The 14,655-nt window shown below is 42.7% G+C and overlaps 1 protein-coding gene across 11 annotated transcripts in view; it reads right to left on the bottom strand.

The window, feature by feature from the left end:
• SEMA4D (semaphorin 4D) overlaps positions 1 to 13,725 on the bottom strand; it is a 99,676-nt gene extending 85,951 nt beyond the window's left edge. For 7 of the 11 annotated variants that reach the window (XR_008483271.1, XM_054281256.1, XM_054281279.1 and 4 more), the window contains exon 1: positions 13,497 to 13,582. The gene's annotated coding sequence lies outside the window, so the exon portion shown is untranslated. Of the gene's footprint in view, positions 1 to 13,203; positions 13,255 to 13,496; positions 13,583 to 13,646 lie in introns of those variants that run through there. The other 4 variants (XM_054281204.1, XM_054281224.1, XM_054281218.1 and 1 more) reach the window with 4 other exon arrangements.
• Between the last annotated feature and the right edge of the window lie 930 nt (positions 13,726 to 14,655).

Genomic DNA, 14,655 nt, shown 5'->3' with positions numbered 1-14,655 from the left:
TTACTGATCCTCCTTGCTATCACAGTTTCTCCCCCTTCAGCAGTTTCAGAGCTAGGCTGTTTCACACGCCTCTCAGAGACCTCAGGCTTTAAAACCAGATCACACTGTCCTCCTGCCAAAGAGCTGAGCAGTGAGTTACAGCCAAAGTCCAGACACATGCCACCATCACCACAGCACACACTCAGCTGTTTAGGTGAACTCCTGATTTCCACCTGCCACAAAGTTCAACCCCAAAACAAGCACAAGTACTTTACTCCGATGGGTAACTTGCTGGCTAACAGCTGGGCCACGACAGAGCCTCTGATGAATTCTTCATATGGCTGTGCATGAACAGTTAACAGCTTTTACCTTCCCACTCCCTGCCTCTGCCACAAACACAGGCACTCAAAGTACTAATACAAATACAAGATTTTGAACAATCGCTACACAGACTGATCTGCGTACAGATTTGTGATACAAATCACAGCAGAGCCCCAGAAAACACCATCGTCACACTGCTAGTGCTGCCCTGGATACTGCACGCCTTCCCTCTTATTCCAAACACTCAACCCTTTGGCACAAATGCCACTACTGGTTCGGCATGAGTCTGGAAAATCTCTGCCAATGTGCAAAGAGAACAAACAGCTATGTGTGTAATTTGATGTACGTGATAGTATTAGGAATTTAAGGCGACTGAAAAACAAGCTTTATATACAATACATCTTTGTCCTAGGTACTAGAAACACCTACATATGTAACTTGATTTATATAACAACATACACTTATCAGTCACTAAAAACACACTACACCAACTGTATCTTTGCAGTTTTAATTTAAAAATTATTTTATTATTATTTTATTTATTTGTTATTTTTAATAATTCTTATTATTAAATAAATATTAATATTAAATAATAAATATTATTTATTATTTTATTATATTAAAAATTCACATTAAAACAATTACTGAGAAGCTTGATATTAAAATTTAGACTAAAGTGATTTTAATTTTAATGAAGCCTGACTTCTAAGTCACATGGAATACACTTGTCTTCAAAAGCAAGGTATCAACTATGTTTTTATGAACTCCTTTGGAGTAAAGGAAATGAAACATAAGAATTTAAACTAAGCTGAATTTTAGCTACAACTTTTCTCTTTCAGTGAAAAGCAATAATCATCCGTTTTTATTACAGTTTTGTCCTTCACATTCCTCTACTCAGGATGATTCAGGAAACACTAAAGTTGCTTGTTCCAGTACATGCAGTATCCACCTGACATTGTTCTGGCTCACGACAGTACAAACAGTTCCATCAATGCATTTGAAAAAGAATGACTTGCCAAAACAAACAGTGGCTCAAAACTGTACTTTCCCTCTTTGAATGCTAGAATTGATATGCATCCTTATTTTCAGTATCTCAGCAAATAAAATTTCATTTTCTCTTGCCTCCCACGAGAATCTTAATATATGCCACCTTCTGATAGTATGGCCTATAAAAATGCTTTTGGCTTTACTGTCAATATTTGATTAATTTTAACCCTAACCAAAGGGTTCATCTATCTGAACAGAGGGCACGCTCAGGGGTGGCAATGTATAAAGAAAAAAAATAATAGCACGTTACCTAAGTAACCAAATACAGAATCTGAGCTACATGTACAATTTTTGACTCTATAAAGTCTTACATCTCAGGGCTTTAACATCTTGAACTCATGCAACCACAAAGGATTTCAACACCTCAGGAAAGGTCTCAAAAGAGCCTGCTGAAGTCATTTGATCACATCTGAAGAAGTTTTGAAGTCACGGCAGCAATCCTGGTGTTACTGGCTGTAATGTAAGTACTACATTAAAAATCCACACTGCTCTTCCTAGTGAGATCATTGAAACATTTTACAGAAGCCAAACATTTTTCATTTTCTCTGCAAAACCCGAACAAAGGCTACAGTATTATCTTACAGATGCATATCTATTCCAGCTGAGCTTTATCCAGGCAGACATTTCAGGATCAGGGCAAAATGTTCAAAGACTACCCAAACATCATGGTCTGAACATTCAAGCTCAGAGCTGCCACAGCACCTCTCCAACCAGAAGCACATGTTCAGATCATCAGAGTCTGTTCTGCATTTTACGTACCCATCTACAAACTCGAACACACACTTTCAGTATCCTTTAGACCACTTAATTCCCACCTCTAGACATCTCTATCTCCCTTTTAGGCAGTTTCAATTAAAGTTATTTATCTGGATCTTGCTTGGTTTTATTCTCTATTATTCTCTATTATCCTCTACACAGGACATAAATCCTCATAAAGTTTGCAAACAAGTTTTCAGGACCCTAAAACAGTGGTTAGAATCTTAGCTGTAACTGAGAGAGAAGCTAGCTAACAAATAATGCTTTCTACTCTCAAGCATTATTCCAATCCATTCCTAGCACTAAAACTGCTATGGGAATGTCCTTCTGCCACATTGCAGAAGCTGAAAAAAACAGCACAACTTCCTTCTCCAGTGGTAATCACCAGAACAAAACCCCAGAGAGGGGGGTTGTGACTGGTGTTTTACTGACAGCACTCTTCTCTCAGAAGACATGATCATGGTCTTCCTGGACGTTACTATATCCACCTGCATGACATCTTGCATTCAGGCACTAAGGCAACTTGACCCAAAAGCTACTTTGGCTTTAAAATGCATCTGTTTAACTCTGCTTAAAACAAAAAATTGTCAAAACAATGCCTCATCCTCTGCCTACTTTAAAAAAAAAAAACCAAACACCCATACTGACCTTTCTAATTCGAGAAAATGGATGGAAATGCTGTAACTATGCTGCGATGTCCATTTGATATGTGGTCCGGATGTCACAAAGACCTGTTTTCTGCTTTTACTTAGATCCCTAGCAGACAACACATATCTCGTATTTCAAAGTGAGCAGAAATACTTATTAATATCAAAAGTCACTGTAAACCATTCCAAACACATGGGAATTAATAAAAAATTACACAGATTAGTAACAGGATCATTATCCTTTGCAGCCTAAATAAAAAAAGGGAGTTTGCAATACTTTATAATTTCTCCTCCAAGTATTCTTTTCCCGATCTCATCTATAATGGAGACTATCCTTCCATCCTTCTGGGATATCTTCCAGCATCATGAACTTTCCAGTCCTGTTTGCATAGTCACTATGAACTTTCCACGGTAACCAACTGGGTCGTTCAGTACCAAAAACTCTCTCAAGGAACATCAGGGATCTGTATAAGTGCAGCATGAAGGGTGCTTTGCTTCATGGTCAAGGCAGAAGCAGTACTTGAGGCTCGTAGTAACCACAGTCTGCTCAGCCTTAGCAATTCAGATGGAACAATACATCTGCAGCACTAAAATTTCCTGTTTTGACAACCCTAGGCAACTCTGTCCATTTAAACTATCAATCACCAACCACTAAGCTTAGTAGCATCTGTACACCTCTTCCTTCTGAAAGAAATGATGGCAAAATGCTGGAGTGATTCTGCATGCAGTCATGACAAGATATCTGTCATTTTCCCTCACCAAGACAGCAACGGCCTCACCTAGAGTCACCACTGATCAGTCCAAAGCAAAAAGACAGCCTAGTTGTCCAAAGTAAAGGCACAGAAGAGAGTTTTATTTCATCCTTCTGCAAAGGTCCCATTGCATTAGTTCCAGTATTACAGCTCAACTTCTTCTAGCATAAACGTGAAACGCAAAAGTAATTCGCTATTTCTTCACAAGGATGATCCAAGAAAAGTGGTGGGTGGCAAAGTTCTAGTGCTTTTTGGTAACAAAAATTCCCGGGAAGTGCAACATGGTGTACCTGAGAATTACAAATAAGAACAGCTAACCTGGGCAGAGAACACTCCTTTTGCAATCCTGATACCCAGCCACCACTGCATGAAGCAAAATACTGTCAAGAACACAGAGATGGGGAAAGGAGGCAGAGATTTGAAGATGCAGCAAGCACAAATACGTCTTCCACATAGCCTGCAAGACAAGAGAAAGCCTAAGTTTCTGCAGGAACAGTTTGTTGTCCCCTCCAGTGTAAGGTTTTTGCACATCAGCTACTATACTGCTCAAGAAACTACAGTTTAGGCTATCTCATGTTCCTCCGCTTTCAAAATAAGTTTTATTCAACAGAGAATTAGCAGTTTGTTTCCACAAATGTTGGAATCTGAAATGCAGGGAATTCTCAAAACTTTGGGCTTGTAAGACAAAGCTTAGAACTAAACATAGGATTTGATCTGAGACTTCGGAAAAGTCTTCTAAATTTAGGTGTTGGAAGTGAGAATGTGGATTTATAGTTTAAAGTAGAAACACATTAAACTAAGTAGAGGAAAGTTTAGAGTTTTAGGGTATAGTATTGTAGGTTTGTGTGTTATGATTAGTTAAGAAAGCTTACTCTGTAGCATGAGTCTTTATGATAAAATATTTAAAGATTAAGTTAAAGTATAAATAGCTTTATTAGTAGTGTTTTATTAGTTAATAAATTTTGAAAAGATTTTTTAACTAGAAGTCTTGTTACTTTCTAAGCCATGTGGTGAGGATGTGCGCTAAACTCACCTTTCCTGCTTATGTAAAAGATAAAAAAAATAGATCACACCATCTAAAACAATTTAGTAGTTTTGTCTCTAACTTATTTAAAATTCTTGCACAAATTCTCACAAACACTTTTATCAGAGTAACAAACCCCTTGCATAATAAACTTTGAGTAGAATTTTGGTACAAAATACACTAATGTGAACAAACAGCAACTAAGCTGGTGGAGTGATGTTGGTGCAGCTACAATCAATGTCAGATATTCATCTCCAGAACATCACTGATGCCCCCAAATGCCATCTCAGAGTCTGTCAAATGGGAAAAGGACAGCTCTGTTCCTTATAAATATCTCCACACTCCAAGGACTGTAAATAAGGGATATTGTTGAAATGAAAGATCAAGTTAAAGCTATACATTTGTAACTTTAAAAACATCTCCCCCTCCCTTCTGTATCTTTAATCAAAGGTTTTAAACGCGTACAGGATGGCTGTTGCCATGGAAATATGCAGGCCAACATCTCTCTGTGGAAACCTCAAAGCTCCCTTCCCTGCCAGACACCTTGTAATGACAGGGCCACATTAGCACCTTTGACTCTCAGAGGCCATTTACCACATAGAAATTAGCACAGCTGACTCCATTTACCGTCCACAGACAAACAGTAACTACTCCTGCTCAAGTGACTTTCTGCTGCACTTGCCCATTCCCCCCGGACACGCTCCCAAATCCACTTCAGCATCATCCCTCCCTCACACTACAGCTAATTCATCTTCAAAGTATACTGCCTTCTCAGCAAACACTAATCAGAAACCAGATGTTGCACAGGCCATCAGATGCTCCACCTGATCAAGAGCATCATTTCATAATCTGCTGAGAAATTCCTTTTTCCAAAACAATTGACATACAATAACTCTCCATCCTATTCCAGAAGATGGAAGGCAGAGCTATGATGAAAAACAGAGGCAGACATGCAGCAACAGGAACTGAACTCTCATAAAAGCCAACAATTAAATTAGAGAACACAAGACAGCGTCTGAATAATCCTCTGATGGTTGTCAGTGCTAAAGAGGGAAAAAGAAGTTCTTAAAAAATCTCAGTGGAATTCCTGGATATCGGCATGTACCATTTGATCCACAATTTATGACCATAGGCAGCCCATTTCAAGGCAATTGCAAAACAGATGCCTTTTTAAAATATTATTTTAAATTAATTCCAAAGAGGCAAATTCAACCATCTAAAAATGCGTTCTTATCAACATCTTAATACACACATGAGCCAATATACACATTTATACAGTCACATGTTTGTATGAAGTCGATTTGTGCCACATACCCTCTGACATTGGAGTAATAAATCCTTTAGACACATAAAAGGTAAGATTTAACATACATTTAGAATAAATTTATCTACATATCTTAAGAAAGAAACTATTTCAGTAGTATTGACTCTCATTAAAAATAGCTAGTCAAGTACATTAAACAGCTAATATACTGTGAATGTATACCTATGGGTTGGTTCTTTTATTTTTTAACTCTTCAGAGAGAGGAAATTGTAGAGATAAAAGCTCTTAAGCCTATGGAAAGGTCTCACATATTCATCACGCAATCCTTCACAACTGATTCCAGTACCAAAGAAATGAAACTACATTCTATGTCTCACTTACCTAGAAGATAATCAAGATGACCTTTCAAGGCAGTTTATCAGTATCACTGATGCTGAGTAAAACCTAAGTAAGATATAACTAAGCAGTAAATTTATTTCCATAGGGCCAAACATCTAAACATTTAGATTTTCAACAATCCCAACAATTTAATCAAGAAAAAGGCAGTCACTCTCACATCTAAATAAGACTAGATTTTAACAGGAAAGAAAACATTAATTACTACCACTGTGCAAAATACAGACACTTTTTAATGGCTTTGCAGAGTTTTTTGTAGCTTTGCTTTCTTGGCAGAGACACTAATTCCATCAAAGGCACTTATTTTCTTTACACCTACAGGTCTGATCAATCAATAATTTTCTGACAAATAGACACTTTGGGTGGGGTACAACTAGCCATACACAGATGGGGATCTGTGTGCGCATACATATTCACCTACAGCAAATCCTTAGTAATTATATTCAATTGCTGAGTGGAAAAAAGAATGCCTGAATTTCTTGCCTCTGGCCATTTTAGGGCACTTTTAGTGAACAGAAACAACAGCTATATGGGAGAAAAAAAAACCTTTAAGCATAGCACTGGTTCAGCAGACTCCTAAAGTCTGCAGACAGCTAAAGCTTGCTACTGGGGTTTTTGTTTTAGGGGGGGTTGTGTGCGTGTTTTTGGCCGGTTTGGATCGTTTTGTTGTTGCTGTCATGGCGGGGGGGGGGGGGGGGGGGGGGTTGTTTCGTTTGGATTTTTGTCGTTATTTTGAGAGGTCAAGAGAGTGCATTTGTGCAGGTCCCTGTACTAGAGGGCAACCTCAGCAGGCATACGCCCAGCCTCAGCTACGTTCCACCCACACAAAAAAAAAAAAAAGATGAGGGCCTGATTATTAACTTCTGTGCGCAGACCACTCTTCTCTTCTTAAATGCTTTGCAGAGAGTTCTTACAGTACTCAAACTAAGTACAGATTTAGACACAGCAATACCTCATGGCCCACAGTGCAATGTCTGGCATGAATTACAGTCTACTGAGAACATCCAAGATGGGGCTCAGAAAGAAGGGCAATAAATATTTTATAAGATTAGGTCGAGAGAATATTGATTGTCCCAAAGCCTGTCATTGTATCAGCTGGTCCAATGATCCCCCCATTCCACAAACTGTCTTCCTTACATCCTCAGACAAACAAAAAGAGTCTCATCTGATTTTACTGAACAGTTAAGTGTTCTGCTTGCAACAACTGGGATTTTATTTCTTAAATGTGACTTAATAAATATCTTCTAAATAAATTCAAGCATTACTAGATGAGGTGAAAGCACAGAGAAGAGTATATGTAAAATACTGCATTGACATGCATTCTTACAAGTTACTGTAATTCTAGTAAACAAACCAGTATTGTCCATGCCCATATGACAGTCCCAAACACCACACAGTATTGCCAGTTTAGTCTTTCCTACTGTCACAAGAAATGATCTGCAAACCAGAAAGGTAAACTAATGAATGCATTTTATGGAGCTAAATTATGGAATTAAATGTGTCCTCACACAAACTTTGACCAGTCCATATCATGCTCAGCAAAACCAACAACAGCTCCTTCTGAAGTGTTCCAGAATTATGAGTTCAATTACAACAAACCTAACCAATGTCAAGCACAACTTCAATGACCTGATTTAAGACGTCAATTCAATGTGCATTTTGTTTTTTAAAAAGTCTATATTGCTCCATTCTCCCCAGAATATCTAAAATCTACACAGAGAGAGAATTCACATATAAATCCAAGAGCTTCCACATCTCTAGGTCTCTTCCCCACATCCTGCATTATTTTTCCAGTAACACACAATTGTAACTCATTATCTCTTTCAGTGGAAATGAGAACAAAGACATTCTACAAAAACAAAAAGCCTTCACATTTCTATTCATCTCTTTGTATATTCAATGGCAAAGTTCATACAGTATCATTTGTTTATTAAAAAAAAGCACAACTGAGCATATACTTATAAATCAACGATTTGGGGCAAGAAGAATGCCTTCTTTATATTGAGAGAAGGAAAAAAACTCAGAAATACTGTTAAAGGCTGGCTGTGAAAACCACTCTTCAACAAAGCAAGAACTATAATCACGTTTCATGCATTCTTCCCCCTACTCCTTGGCTCTGCCATTTGCAATGTATGCAAATCTGTATGGACCTGGAGGTTTTACTCAGGCACAGGGAACTCCAGCCTCCCCATTGTCTCGCCTTGCTGCAGTTCAGTCAGACCTGCTTTAGGTTCCAGGCAACCTTTGGTCTCTCTGTTGTACACCAGCAAAGAGCTAACCAAGTCTGTAAAAGTTTCTCCTCTCCTCCCTGCTTTCCCAGTAGAACTAGCCATCTCCATAAACCCTGCCCTGCTTTGCATATTCATTTCTGTCTCCCAGCTACGTAATCAGATGCACGAACGACATCACAATTTCCCAGTCTGCTAACTCCATATATTCCCAAGTCACTTCCATACCAGTGCTTTTATCAATAACATATATGCTCAGCCTGCACAACCCTGCAGTGGAACACACAACCAGGCTCCATACAAGAAACAGGGAACCTGCCTGTCCTTCCCATGAGGCCAACAGGTACTAATTTTGCAGCAGTGTTCAATCCTCTTTAGCCTGCTTCATATATAGGCTAATACTAATTTTTTAAGAGGATCAATGCAGAAAATGCCTAGTGGATTATGAGTTCACTGCTGTACATGAACAGAGACAAAAAGAAATAGGTGGAAGAGCAGAGAAAAATAAAAATGTGTCCACTATTTCTTGTACCAACAAACTTGGTTCTAAACTTTAAACATGATCTTCAATTAACAATGTGTAGTCTTTATCCTAAGTTCCTTATCTGCTTACATCTACAGATTTTTATTATTATTTTCATCTGTTTACAGTTCTTTATTATTCTGGCACCTGTTTTGTCCCCTCACCCAGGCCGCAAGAACTGGCTCCCTCAGTACAGAACAACATACTCTTGAAGTAAAAGCTGCTATTTAGTGCTTTAAAAGACTGATGTGTCAAAAGTCTCAGAGTTACAGTACTGAAAAAAACACTCATGACCTTTCATTCAATACAAGTCTTCTTTCCCGCCTCCATCCCATAATCAAAAAAGAGAAAGCACTACACCTAGTAGAAGTAAGCTCTGGTACATTTATTAATTTTGTTTTCAGAAAGACAGACATACCCAGAAGCTCAGTGCACCACAACTTGGTGTTACAGGGAGCAGGAGGAAACACAGCAGCTCTTGGACACCCTTGGCTAGAAGAGGAGCTCGACATACTTGTTACTGCAGGCAGTATCCTCCCTCACGGCGAATGAAAGCAGGCTAAAGTAGCACATCCAGAAGCTAAACAGGCCTTCGTGTTCCTGGAACTTTACAGGCAGATAAAAGAACATTAAAGCTGTTTGGCCAGAATACAATTAAATGTAAGACCTCATTAATCCCATTCTGGACAGCAGGGTCTGTAACTTCCCAATCCAGGATGACAGCATACATTAGTTTGAAATAGGAAGTTCTACTTTTTCTCTTTGTAGCTGTAGAGCTATGGGAACAGAAAAAGTAATTCTTGGTTCCTTTCATCAGTCCATCCAAGAACAAGGACAAAACCTTCGTATCAGAAGGAAAACAATTAAAACAGCTTCCACATCTAGCCTGCACAGCTATATCAATACACAGGCAAGTTAACTGCAAATGGAAGCTTTGGCAGTGCCTTTTGGCATTCCCAAGTTCCTTCTGGTACTCAACCAGTTGTATGCTCCACTGAAAAGCAGCTCTTTAGGCACTTCAACTTCCCAAGCTCAAGACATAAGTAAAGTTAAGTGGTACTTTCTTCATTCTTTTCAATACACTTCTTTTACCTATCTACCTAAACACTCAGGCACAGGACTACGATGCAAAGCCAGATGAAGAAGGCCTTATAAAACATTGCTTTATCATCAGAGAAATTACTAGTCAGAAAAAAGGAGGCAGAAAACTTCAGAGAAAAAGCAACGAAACAAAAAGCCAAAAGCACTTCCAGCTCCTTGTATATTATGCAAGTTTCCAAATGAGCATACCTTTCTTCAGTTAATTAACATGGCATACAGCAACTGAGTATAGGGCACAACAGAGAACACTCCCCCACCAAACTGTTTAATATCACCACAATGAAAGTTTCCTATCTGCTTTACTTGTTTTTGTTGTCATCTTTAAATCTCAAACCTTATTCTCACATGCTTTAAAACCCAGAATTTAAAACACTGTGAAAAATTGTCTCAGTCATGTCTACAAGTATTTGATTTTTAGTTTAGTAAGACTCGTCATCAATCACCACCCACTCATGAATAATGCTTTAATGGTCATATACCTTCAGAAGCTACTTTTCAACTCATTCAAATCACAAAATATTAATTCAATGAGATCCAACACTTGGAAGCACTGGAGGCTTACAAGACATGTTAGTCAACTTTGGCAATTATTTCATTACCTCTGCACGGCAAAACCTGGGTTAAATAACTTCAGCTCTGAACATTCAGGAGAAATACTTTATATTCTTGTTATCTACAAAATCCCTGTTGCAACAACTAGCTTGAGATTCCCTTTTTCCTGGAGAAAACCAAAACTAAAACAATCAATCAGTGGAGTTCCAAGATAACATAACCATGATAGAAATGCTCCAAGATTTTATTTCTGTTGATTTAGACTCCCACTTAGAAAAGCCATCCTTAACAATCAGATTATGGCACAACCACCTAGCTACTTATCCAACACCTTTTGCAAACTAGGTGACATATGCAAGTATTACATCTAATGCTAGCAGCCCAGAACAATAATTGATTTCGACATGACTGAAAGAGACCTCCCACTTGCTTCCCTGCAAGAAAACAGCTAAGAAAATGTATTCTAAAACGAAAATATTCACTTGGCACACACCCCCTAAGACAGGTGGGAGAGAGGACAAGAGTGCGCTGCAGAGCAAGCACAGTGCAGCTTTCAACTCCACCCCAGTGGCCTTCAGCAGACGACAGATCCTCTCGAGTTCGCCAGCTCCTCCCCAGCAAAAGGCTGCACGGAGCAGGGAACTCTGAGGCTCAGCTGCTCAGGAGGCAGGCCAGCATGGGATGTGCCAAGGCATCTAGAACATCTCTTCTTTTTGCAGGACCTCTTAATGGTATGAATCCACGCATTTTGGAAGAAAACGTTATCAAGTGTTCAATGTAATAGCTGTTTATGCAGGGACTGGGATGGTGGGGGGAGGAAAGGAGACTGAATCATAGTACCAGCAAAGAGATGGCAACGCATCATATTAAATTAAATCTGTGGGCACACCTGTATGTGTCCAGAAAAACCTATGAATCAGTGTTAGAGTTTTGAAACAGAACCGTTCACATCAAACACTTAATTTGTTGTGGAAGTAGCTACCACCCTCCCCACTAGCTACAATGGCTTTTGTTTCTTAAAAAAAAAAACACGAGAGAAATTTAAAAACCAGCTATAGACCTATTCTGGTAGGTATGAATGCAAGCAGCTTTTGTCAGCAGACTCTGTAGCAATCCTGGACCATCGAAAAAGCTATATAAAGTAATTGCTTCAGAGGAGGGGGGAGAGATGGTTAAATACTTCCTCTACAAGCCAAGAGATGATAGTAAAGACAGACTTCATCTGTCAATCCAGCTTCCCATTTACAAAGCCTCCCCTTTTTTTTTTCCCCTCTAAGCATATAAACGCAGTAACACATTCTCATGCCACACGTTTGCTTCCAGTGGAAAACGTCACCTATAATTCATCTCTGCTATCAGAAAGAACGAGTGGCCATCCATCCACAGCCTGCTCGTCCCAGGCAGCACACGGTACAAACCCTCTTCCCTGCACAGCAGGGAACATGGTACGTACAGTGTTTCACCCAACACGAGCCACTCGGCTCTCTCTTACAATGCCCCTTTCTAACTCAGTTTGTAAACGATACTCCCACTCCGGCTCGGCCTCCACATTCGCCATCCATGCAGCCAGCACAGCTTCCTTTAGGCGCACTTGCGTAACTGCCTGAGCTCGCACTCTTTCTAATAAAAGAAGTCATTAAATAGTTCTCTAACAAAACCTCCATACAGGTATCCAAAAGGGAGTATGAGATCAGTAGCTATTTCTGAGCCTGATGGGCACAAAGCACTCAACAGACATGTGCTAATTACTGAGAGAATTTCAATTTTCTTTTAAAAAGAGGCTTTATTACTACACTGACTTCCAGAGCTACTAGAAATACCTGGGTGCTATAAACTTAAAGACGATGTTTCACATTTTTCAGCCGAAGTAACTCCCCGTAAGAGGTACAGGACAATAACGCCATGAAGGCAGGAAAACGTTTCAGCATTAAACTAAAAAGCAGACTTGAAAAATCCCTTCAACCTACAGATCCATCAGGTTCCCTCCTACACTACACCAGGTCAGGATCAAGCTCCTGTTCCCCTCCCTGCTAAAGGCAGTCACGTAATAGAAAGGAGCTGCAACAATGAAGTTACCACGGCTGCATTCATCCACTCAATCCCTCTCCCTTAAACGCCCATGATGCGTAGTTTTGTATACGCGGAAAATACCATGCAACAACCCACACCTCCGGGAAGCAGTGAGGACATCCCCTCAGAATTAGCTGAGGGGCAAATGGGGACAGAAAACCCTTTCTTCACCAGTACCTTGCAAACTCAGCACCTCTGTGGAAACCTGATTTAAACTCTCGTGACAGCTAAAAAATAAAGCAACACATAACAGCTCTTCAGAACACATGCAGCCGGTTACCCCACGGCAAGCACCCAGTGCCGCGTACTGCTCTTCGCTCAACGAGGGACGGCGGCTCCCAGCAGACAGCGGCCTCCCCGAAACGCCCGGACACACTCCTGGCAACCTGAGCTGCTGGCCCTTGGAAACCGACCACTTCTCAGCCAGGCGAAAACGCCTCGCATCCGTCCTCATCACCATCGGGCGCGCCCCCGGACCCCGTCTCCGCGGCAGGTGCGGCAAGCGCGGGCGGCGGGGGCCCGACCGCCACCCCGGGCACGCACCTGGCGGGGCCGCAGCCAGCGGTCGCTGCCGCCGGACTCAGCGGGGCTCGGGGGCGGTGGGAGGAAAAGCAGATTTATAAACCTGGCAGCCCTCGCTCATTTGCTGCAGCCGGAGGCTCCTCCTCTCCTTCTCGGTCCGGCCGCGTCGCAGGCGGGGGCTGCCAGCGCCCGAGCCCCCCGCCCGAGCCCAGCGGCGGCCCGGGCCCTGTCAGGCGGCAGGACGGACTGCGTTCCTTAGGAGCAGCCGCGCCACTCCCCCCCCCCACGCTCGGGTCCCCCAGCCCCGCACCCACCTCGGCGGGAGAAGGCGCGGCGGACACGGACGGTCGCTGCCCCAGCGCCGACCGCTCCCTCGCCGCTGCCTCCTGCTCTCTACGCCCGCCCCCCGCGGCGGTCTCCTCCTCCCCGGCCGGCGCACAGCCCGCCCCGCCGGGCGCTCCTACCTGCGGGGGGCTGCAGCGCTCCGCTCGCACGGCGCCTGCCTGCCTCGGCGCCTTCCCCGCGGCTGGGGCTGGGCCGGCGCAGCCCCCTCCTCCCCTCGCCGGCGGGGGCAGGGCGGCGGCGGCGGGAGGGGCAGGAGGAGGAGGAGGAGTTGGTGCCCGTGTGTAACAAGTTTGGGTTGCCCCGCAGTATGGCGGCCGAGCGGTGCTGGGGGCGGGCCCGGGGCTCGGGCAGGGGCCTGAGCCGCCCTCTCCTTGGTGCTGCTCGTGCCTTCCCCCCGCGTCCGGCGCGGCCCCGTTAACGGCAGCGGCCTCGCGGCGCGGCCGGAGCGGCAACGGCGCCGGGTGACATTACCCCGGCCAGGGCTCCTCCCGCGCCACCTGGGGCTGCGCCGCTTGGCAAGGCACCGAGGCGCCTCTGCCGAAAGCAGGTGCGGTGTCCCGCAGTTCAGCCGGGCCGAGCGAGAGCCGCCGCAGCTCCTCGCACCTAGTGCCACTTGTCGCATTCCACTGCTCCTCCTCCGCCTTTTCGTCGCGGCCAGGATGGATCCGCTCGCCGCAGACCACAGGGAAAACCGCCCCTGGGATCCAGCCTCTCGGTACCATGGGAATGAAATAACTCGTATCGAAAGCGAATGTTACTGGAATTATTGCACCTTAAAAGCATAGGTTCGCTTAGGTGACTGCTTGGCGGTACATAAAAGGAGGACAGAAAATAGGTCAGTAAATGCACAGATCTCACCTGCGATCCTTCTGCTGAGTCACTGATGAGTTATTGATTACCATCATGTTCGTGCACGCCTGGTGTGACTGTTCAGATGAATGACATGGACCAACACATGAGTGTTTGGTTTTAGATTGGGGTTTGGTTTGGGTTTTTTATTGCTGTGGAACTGGTGATACCAGTGTCATGAGATTGCCATAGCTTGGTTAGCAGTAGTCATTGAAGCAAGACTGAACAAAATATTTAGTTTGTCAGATATCAGCACTGGCTGACCTTTAAATTCCAGCA

This window comes from Melozone crissalis, unplaced genomic scaffold (assembly GCF_028551555.1).
Source record: "Melozone crissalis strain CALT ecotype California unplaced genomic scaffold, PUWL_Pcris_2 ptg000005l_1, whole genome shotgun sequence".
In the NCBI taxonomy this organism is placed as follows: domain Eukaryota; kingdom Metazoa; phylum Chordata; class Aves; order Passeriformes; family Passerellidae; genus Melozone; species Melozone crissalis.
The sequence above is the reverse complement of the archived record's forward strand: the minus strand, read 5'-3'. Positions and strand labels throughout refer to the sequence as shown.